Here is a 10,023-nt window from a genome sequence, read left to right on the forward strand (position 1 = left end):
ATGTTTCTTCACCACATGCCGCCCGCTTATTACGCTGAGGGGCAAGCTTTTCGGGCTCACGTTTGAAACCATTACTCTTGCGGTTGGCTTCCTCTGAGGCCAGGTTAGAGAGAGAGGGGGGGTGGGGGGGTGTTTAGCAAGGTAAAAATAAATAATATAAAGCAACAGTTAAGACAGCAGCACCATGCATGGGGATTTGGTGGGGATTTTATTTTAAACAGGTCAAATCTAGCCGCCCCCCCCACCCCCCTCCCCTCCACTCCTCTACTCTAATGAAATGATGACCTATATACAAGGTGGATGAGCCATACAGCCATGGTAGAACTTGGCGCAGTTCCAAAAATTCTAATTGTCGGGCTTCTATAAAGCGCGTCTCGAGGTTATTCATTACCTCAGCAGATGATATGGTAAAGGGGTGGAAATTTTTCCATGCGAGAACACGGTAATGTATACATCATTGACTCAATCACCAGAGTCCTCGAGCAGCCTTCCCTCTGTTGTCAAAGTCAAAGAGGTGGTTAGGCCAATACACGCACATTGTGGCACAGCAGTATCAAACATGTTAACCGGAGAACAGAGTTTCCGCAGCTATTTTATTCATTTTTTGTATACATAATGACTCATAATTGAAGACGTTAGTACTTGAATGAATTGCAGTCGGCGTGCTCAACGCGAATTCAAAAGCAAATCTGCAATTATCGTTCATTAGTTGGTTTCATACACTGAATTCCCCTTTTCATTAACTCTAGTAGGAAAGCAAAGACAAACACCCCCGGCCCGTTGCCACCACCACGCACATATTTCTCTCCTGTAAATCTCCCCGCGAGCTGTGCTGATTATGAGCAGATTAAATTATCCCCAGGAGGCGTGGATAGCGATATTGTTGGTGCTGATTTAATCTCAAATCCACATCCGTCTGTCACTACAGAATATGTTTAAGTAGAAGAGGCTGCTTGTGAAAATGGTTCATTTGACGAGTCCTGTAGGTCTGAACGATATTCCTTGCATCAACCTAGCAATGCACGTACGTGCAATCAGTGATAAATATAGGTTTCCAATGTAATGAGTCCCGGGATGCAGGGATGGTCTTTTAGATGAGTCCCAGGGACATTTTATGAGTCCCACTTCAACTCCTAATAGGAGTCATATTTTGCCATTTTTACAAATTGCAGCATTTAACTCCCATTTCATTTTATATGGTTATATTCATGTAGAAACCAGAAGAAGAAATGATTATTATAACTAAAGCTAGAAAAATAAACTAGAATAAAAAACAGTACAGTAGTACGGTAGTGCATCCCGTGGATGCAGATGTCGTTGTTTTATTGCGTCCCTTAACTATAAACTGCGTTTTGGGATGCAAAATGCACCCTATTTTAATCTCTGTGCAATGGTCACATTGCAAAGGATGTAAATTGGGCTCATCAGACAAATCATCACTCTAAAACTAGCAGGGTTTTCCACAACTAACTTGCTGAAGAAGCAGTCTAGTTCAACTAATAAATAACATCATTTTGTCTGTTGTAATAATGACTTCTTGTTTACTTACTGGTCTACAGTGAATGACAATGGCAATCTGCTTTATTTCCCTAATCACCCCAATCATTGCTACTGTGATTATCAAATGGAACTATTCAAGCTAAAAGTTGGTGAGATATCTATCTGCAACTTTTTACAAACTTATACTGTAGATTGGCTGAATGCTGTATAGGCCTATACCCCTATGGACCAAAGACAAGTGCTAAGCCTTAGCGGTTCCCAAGATATTTTGACCGTGCACCTCCCGACCTAGCTGACGCAACCACCACATATGATCATATATGTTTTTATATGTGCAAGTGCAACATAATGACATATTATTTGAAATTGGCCGCCTGCATGTCGCATACGCTATATAGAGACATGCATTCATTGTACATAAGCATATACTGTATGCACATACAGTATATGAACCTGAATATGGCATATATTCCGCATATACTTGCCAAATATTGGCATAACACATATTTAAAATAAAACCATAGCACCACCATTAGCCTTTTCATGTCACGCACCCCCTAGAAGGCGCACGCACCACAGTTTGTGAACCCCTGTAAGGGGTTTCTTTTTCTGCTTCAATGGATACAAACCCCAACCCCGCCTCTTTCTCTCTAATCCTGATCCATAAATTATGTGTTGGGTAAATAAGACATTGTGCTCCGACAGCTAATCTGATGCGTCCATTGTTATGGCTTAGTGTGTACGTTTAGGAATGTGTGGCAGGCAGACAGGAAGTTGTTCTGATTAACCGAGGTGATTGAGTACAACTACAGTATGTATTACCTAATTCTGTATTGTTTGTCCACATCGCATATTATTCATATGACAATATTTTGCAAAGTAGTTCAACAACACTTTCTGAGTAGCTTTGGATTATAATAATTCGTCCAAATTATATGGTACTATTCTTGGTACTCAAAGTCGCTTTACAACAGAACAAACTACAGAACAAAAGAAACAACTTTATTGAGAGAATAACTAGTTTAAAAGAAGTTTAGAAAATGTCCAAGTAGTTCACCGTGATGATATGTTTGGTGGCTTGCAAAAACTAGGCTACGCTTTCAGAGTAGCTTCCCTGACACCGGCCTATATGTGGCGGGTTCATTTATTTTCACAGTAAGTTAACACATGCAGGTATAGCAAGCAGAGAGGGAGAGAAGAGAGAGCGAGATACAAGGGGGGTGGGGAGGGAGGGGGGGTCCGAGAGAGAGAGACAGACAGACAGAGAGAGATGGAGAAAAGGGGAGTGGGGGACAGAGAGGGAGGCAGGTTCAGTGCCAGCCAAGTGTCGGATGGGCTCCCCCCCTCGTAAAGCGCTTGGCTTCGCCCAGGCAAAAATAAACCTAAAGGGCCCCGGTGCCAAGTATTTCTGTTGATGAAAAGCCAGTTTGTGAGTGGCCCCCGTCGTACCCGGGCAGGGCCGGCCATGACGGCTGTTAATAAGAGAGACGTGTGGCCACGTAAAACAGCCTCACCACTCTCTGCTGCCAATAAAGGTCAGTTTATGTGTGATTATTTTCCCTTGCGATTCAGCTGCTGCATGCTGCACTCACTCCTGTTGCACAAGGGGAGGGGAGGCAGAGAAGACGGACAGACAGACAGACAGACAGACAGACAGACAGACAGACAGGCAGGCAGGCAGGCAGGCAGGCAGACAGACAGACAGACAGACAGACAGACAGACAGGCAGGCAGGCAGGCAGGCAGACAGACAGACAGACAGACAGACAGACAGACAGACAGACAGACAGACAGGCAGGCAGGCAGGCAGGCAGGCAGGCAGGCAGGCAGGCAGGCAGGCAGGCAGGCAGGCAGGCAGGCAGGCAGACAGACAGACAGACAGACAGACAGACAGACAGACAGACAGACAGACAGACAGACAGACAGACAGACAGACAGACAGACAGAGAGACAGTAAGAGAGGGGGAGGGTAAAGCGCTCTTCTTGCCGTAATAATACCGAAGAGAGGGGGAAAGGAAAGAAGGGAGGGGAGAGGAGGAGAGTTAAGAGGAGGGAGTCTCTGGCAACCATCTGCATGGAAACCTCTGTCAAAGAGAAACAACCAAATGAAAAACGACAAGAACTGAGGAGCGATGGGAGAAACCACTAGAAGAGAAGAAATAAAAGAGGCATTGCTCTGAGAAAACAGATATATAGAGAGAAGGGGGGGGGAGAATGAGAGACACAGATTTTTTTTATTTTTTTTTAAGAAAAAAAACTTTCACAAACTGTGGGTGCCTCGTGGTTCAACCAGTTAGTGCACAGACAGACCATAGTCTGGGTTCGAATCTGACATCTGCTCGCTCACAATGACTCTCGTCTTTCTCTGCCCTTGGTTTGCCGTCTCTCTACACTGACCCCCGCATGTGTGTGTGTGTGCGTGCGTGTGTGCGTGCGTGTGCATGTGTACGTGTGTGTGTTGGTTTGTTATCTGGAAGACAGCAGGACTACTCGGTGGACCCAGTGTGAAGGCATACGCAGATCCCCCCAAGCCCAACTGATAATCGCTGTCGTGCTCTGAAACGAAAGCACGCTTATCAACGGCTGGGAACCTTTCCTCGCCCTCTCCACACATTCAGCTTGAAAGTTCAGCCTCTGCCATAACAGAGCGGAGTGAAGCGAGAGAGCTCCCCTTCAGCGCACCCCCCCACACACACACACCCATCTTCATGCAGAGAGGTTCGCTGCATTCTGCTCAGCTAATGAGGCTGAGCGAGGGGGGAGACGGACTCAGACACAAGTCCTGGGTGCCAAGTACAACGGAAAAAAGGCATGAAATGTCCTTTATTGCAGAGAAGGTGGGGAACCGAGAGAGAGAGAGAGAGAGAGAGAGAGAGAGGGGTAGAAGACAGTCAGCGGAGAGTGAGAGAGAGGGGTAGAAGACAGTCAGCGGAGAGTGAGAGAGAGAGAGGGGGGTAGAAGACAGTCAGCGGAGAGTGAGAGAGAGAGGGGTAGAAGACAGTCAGCAGAGAGAGAGAGAGAGAGAGGGGTAGAAGACAGTCAGCGGAGAGTGAGAGAGAGGGAAAGTGGAGGCATTATTATTGAGTTCAGATGACCCGGTCTTGCCACTGTAGAAAGCAATTAGTTTTTCCTTCTTTAGATTTCATTTGATTAGGTCCACTGGGCCGGGGCCCTGTTCGGTATTAATAAGAGAGTGTCATTGATCTCTCTCGCCACGGGCTACAATTAGGACCACACAACAGTTACGGTACCACCTTTCAACCCGAGCTACAGCTTTAAAGGATCCCACTGCACCTCACATCCGATAGCCTTTTGTTTGTTTTCCACTGCGTATCATGCCCGGGAAAGCAATTGCTCTGTAGTGAAAATTGTACATTTGAGGATTCCAGTTTTGTCCATGGTAATGTTTTGCTTTGCCAGTGGGACGACTGCAACATTTGAATGTCTCATTCCTTTTTACTGTAGGCTGTAGGCAGTACAGTGACATGTCACTGTACTGCAGACACACTGCCCTTTGATATTGTTAGTGTCGTTGACTCGTTGTTTTGAGAGTTCTCTCTTTTACAGTCAGTGACACTATTTTTTGTCATCACTCAGACTCAACTGCTTCAGCATGTCCTGTCATCTGATGATGGGCTATATTAAAATAGCACATTTTCTCAGCTACCAATCTGCTGTCAAAGAAAAAATCTTTATCAAATGATAGCTCTTTTATCGCAGTGAAATCACACATTAATGAGGCCCAAGGGAGCGTCTTGTCCCTATTCAATTCGAGCTACTCCAGGCCCTACCAACAAATTGGATGCACAATGGTATGCAGGCATACGTTCACACTAACAAAGCCACCCAATGTTTGCCTGCCTAGTCGTTTGAGTAATCTCACTTTTCATCCACAAAAAGGGCAATTTATTCTCTGAGCCAAGACCAATCAATCACGTCTTTTTTCCCTTTTTTGAGGAGGGACAAAATGCTAATAGTGACTGCTTTGTTGTGCTGATGCAACTAAGAAGGTTGGTCAACACAGGATATTCGGTGGCCAAATCTGTTGGCGCCCCGGACCCTGGCATAAATACTTGTGCTCGCGCAGCGCTCTGTCTTGGCCGAGTCCATGGACACAATGTGCAAGTCTATGGGTGATATAATCTAATTAATCAGGCAAGAACAGAGACAAATGCAGGGGCGCCCCCAGGCCGAGCCTCTCTATAGGATGAGCAGTACGCTTATTAAGGTCAAAGCACAGGAAACAGAATAAAACAACCCAAGGCGTGTCTTTATGTTGTGTCGTCTGGGGGCAGTGGGGAGGCGGGAGACAGATTCCTACCGCTCTCTCTCTCTCCGTCGACTCGGCAGACTGTTCAGGAATAGCTCTCGACATGCTGGTCTACCCAGAATGCCCTTTCCCCTCCCCGGGGCAGCTCTGACATCATAATACAGTGGATTCAGACCAGGACATCAGCTGCACAGCCGAGGTTATATAACTGAACTCTAGTCTCTTTCCAAGGCATTCAGCACTGCTGCCCTTCTGAGGGCACGAGAAGGGGGGTCGACTGAGGGAACGAAAGAAAGAAAGAAAGAAAGAAAGAAAGAAAGAAAGAAAGAAAGAAAGACAGACAGACAGCGGGGTGAGAAAAGAAAAGAAACAGACAGGCAAAGACAGCGGGGTCACAAAAAGAGAGGCCCTTTCCTCTGCAATAACCCCCCCACACACACACACACATGCACACACCAAAAAAGGCCCCGCCAGCAGGCATCCAAACACACAGACAGAAGAAGAGAAGATATAGACCAGGTTACTCTGGGCTACATTGAGATACTGTACAGGACATCTGTGACACCACTAAATTCAAAGCCTGGTGCAAAAGCCTGTTCTTTAATACCTTACAGTATAGTACCTGCACCACGTATGGAAAAATAATACGGGCTGTAATTACCTCCTGAGTGCGTACATTATGTCGGACACGTCCATCTGCATGCGTGTGACGGGACGGAACTACTATCGACTCAAAGCCTTTCATAGTACTGTATCCTCAAACACGCCCCCCCCCCCCCCGGCTTCATCTGAAACTGTACATTCAGGAGAAATGTGTATAGTTCAACGGCAGATTTGTCTGATGGCTAATCATCAACCCAGGGACAGAACACAGTGTTTTAAGGCACTAGCTAATGATTAATACATATGGTGCTTATCTGGAGTGATGCCAGGCAGCCGAACTTGCCCTCCATCTCGCTGTGTGTTTAATCACCTCCTCAGCACAGACTGACACATGCAGCTAAGTGGAGAAAACCCCCCAGACACTGCGCTCTGAGCTCCACACAGTGTCGACTTAAAGTTATTTACTTTGCAGTCTCCCCACACCTTTTCTCGGAGCATTCAACACTTTATTTACCAATGTTCCCAATGTTTGCTTACTAAACTCCAAAGACAAAGCATACGGCGGGAAGGACGGAGAAGTTCCGTAATAGATTTATGCGATGAAGCATAAGGTAACTGCACCCAAGTTTAGAGAGTGCAGTGTAAATGCAGTTTGTTAACTATAAAGTTGCATGAGAAAACACACCACACTCATATGATGTAACAAGAGCTTTGGTGGCCAGAATGATAGGAGGGTCTGAACTCCAAATATGCAGCATTCAACATTAATTAACTTTAACTAATTTACACACCTGTTGCAGGTATGATGTCTTCATGGTTTATGCATGCTCCATAAACTCCGACTTTATCAAACAAAAACAGGGAATAGATATCAAGTTCGACATAACGTCTATTTACTTTGGAGTAGCATTCTCCTTTTCTGATTATCGTGTGGATGGGAACATTGGTGTGTGTGCAATGCCCTGGAATCAGTCTGTGCCTGTGTGCCAGCCGCTTCTGTTGGCAGCTTGATAAATGTGAGTGAAAGGGCACACTGCTTTTAAGCTACCGTTCCCCATCAGTGCGAGCCGAGAACAGAACTCCTCCGGAAGTGACTGCCACTGTGGACGGGGGACGTCTCTGAACAGACTGTGTGGAGTGGATGGCGTTCGCTGATCTAATTATTACAGCTGTGTCCCACTCACAGCGCAGAGGTTCATTTAGAAAAAAGGGCCACACGAAGGAAATAGTTGTTTTCGCGATAATCACCCAGAGGCTGTGATACACTACCGACTGAGATTATCATTTAGCGGGGATTATTATTATGTGAGCCGAGTAAATGACAGTCTGCAGACACAACCTGTAAACAACAGAAGGCTGTGGTGCATTTGGCAGTTTTGGGGCAAGACAGATGGAGCATATTCTCAGCGACAGACTGGACACAACATGAGATGTAGGTTCAATTTATTTATTTTTTTGCTCTGTTAAATTCAGTTGTCATTTAATGTAATGATGCCACTGATTGGCCCTGATAACGGCTAGCCTACGTAATATGGGCCAAAACATGATGGCATTTTATTATGAACTAGCTTGTGGTATTAAAAGCTTTTTAACTTCATGAAAGAGTGCCTTGGGACAGTACTAATTTATTTGATTTATTTTTTGGTAATGATGCCACTTTTAGGGCAGTGAGTGAATGATGCCCATCAACATTGACTCACAAGTGGCCCTGCTGTGTATCACATCATCAAGAAAGAAGACAAGCCATTCAATTATGTGAGGTGGACTTTCATCTAAAGTGCATTATGATGGCATGACTGTATACCCTTTGTTCACGCAGGTGGAACTCAGTGGGAACTGAACCACACTGACCCACTTTTAAACATCTCTGGCAATACCACTCCAGCCTAGCTTTAATATACTTATATACTGGTAAACAACAACTGACTTTGCCCACATACTGCATTGTGATGCATACTGTAGCCTATACATCTGTAATGCTAGTATTAAAAATGCTGAGCCATTTCATAATGGCTTGCCTGCATTGAATTTCCGCTAGTGGTTGCAATTTGCAATACTGGAAAATAAATAAATAAATACACAAATCTCCAGGCTATATTACTACTGCATTGTGGAGAGCAGTAGGTTACATTAAGTTAGTAACTTACACACACACACACACACACACACACACACACACACACACACACACACACACACACAGTAACTGCTGCAAATATTTTGTTTTGAGGTTTGCCTGTCTCTAGCATTATGCTAGGCATATATATATATCATAATCGCACACTGTATTTTATTATTTATTATTATTATCATCACATGCTGCAGGCGCGCGCGCGTGTGTGTCGCGCGCACACGGCACACAGACAGACACGCCACAAGCAGCGTGGACGCGCACGCATGTGTCTGTACGTGCGCCAGAGAGTGCAGCAGGCATAAATCCAAGTTTCGGGCCCATAAAGGCAAGCAGCAATGACTAGTCTACCACCCCAGCAGCCCAGCGCAAGAAATATAGCAGTCCACAAACATATTATCGCCCATGCAACTTGCAAGCTATCGCCTCGGCAATAACCAGAAATCACACACACACACACACACACACGTAGGGACGTGTGTGTCCAATCCAATTTGTCCATTAAAATAGCGGCGGTGTATCCGAAACGAGCACACATTTAATAAACCGCGCTTTATACTGTAACAGTGTAACTGTATATTGGGCTGCTACATTGTGTCTCCTCTGTCCTCACTGCTGATCTGTCAAACCATGCCTACCTATACCTACCGCTAAAATGCACACACACACACACACACACACACACACACACACACACACACAGTATAGTGTAGCCACCGCGGCTAACATCACATGAGCAAGAAAGAAACTGCCACTCACTCATATCTAGAATGCTGTATTACTATTAGTGACCAATGCGTGATAGTAACACTTACCCGTGGCGTTTCTCCACGCGGGTCGGGCGCGACAAACGGGTGGGATGATTCCGAGAAGGAAAACAGTGAGAAAAGTCAGCCGGGCTCCCCCCTTCTTGCTTTCCAGCGCAAGTGTCTGGTGGTACACACACACATGCATACATTCACACTCACACACCCACACTCTCACACACACTCTCTCACGCACGCACGCACGCGCGTACACACACACTCACACACGCTGCACTACAGCCAACGAGCTATTCCTCCGCAGGGCGACTTCTCCTCTTTGTCCGTTTAGGATGTTGTCTCTTCTCTCCTCGTCTTTTCTGCACGCAAAACAAAACATAACAAACAAAATGCGTTCCAGTCGCCCTTTTTTTCCTCCTCTTTTTGTGTGCAGTGGGCTGCCTGCCACGACAGGGGGAAAGGAATCGAGAGAAATACACTACGCTCGCTCCTCCCTCCCGCTTATGTACAGTAAGTAAGTGAGTGAGGAGGGCGCACTTAGCTCTCTGACTGTCTGTCGCGTCGCCCCGCATATACAGCTATTTATTTAAACTATCTACCGCTCTCTACAGGACCGACATTGTAAAGCACAAGCAGCAGTCTGAGGAGGAGGAGGGCGGAAAGAAGAGCTCAATGTGAGATGCGCTGTAGAAGTGTAGTGTAGTAGAGCAGCATCCTTCCTCCGTGGTTAGTGTTAGGCTGTAGTGTAGTAGGTGG

At 45.8% G+C, this 10,023-nt stretch overlaps 1 long non-coding RNA gene across 1 annotated transcript in view; it reads right to left on the minus strand.

The window, feature by feature from the left end:
* LOC306914960 overlaps positions 1–9,661 on the minus strand; it is a 71,081-nt gene extending 61,420 nt beyond the window's left edge. The window contains exon 1 of the long non-coding RNA XR_013788768.1: positions 9,319–9,661. This is a non-coding gene — a long non-coding RNA (uncharacterized lncRNA). The remainder of the gene's footprint in view (positions 1–9,318) is intronic.
* Positions 9,662–10,023: the final 362 nt, after the last annotated feature.

The sequence above is a fragment of the Electrona antarctica genome, assembly GCF_951216825.1.
Source record: "Electrona antarctica genome assembly, chromosome: 22".
NCBI lineage: Eukaryota > Metazoa > Chordata > Actinopteri > Myctophiformes > Myctophidae > Electrona > Electrona antarctica.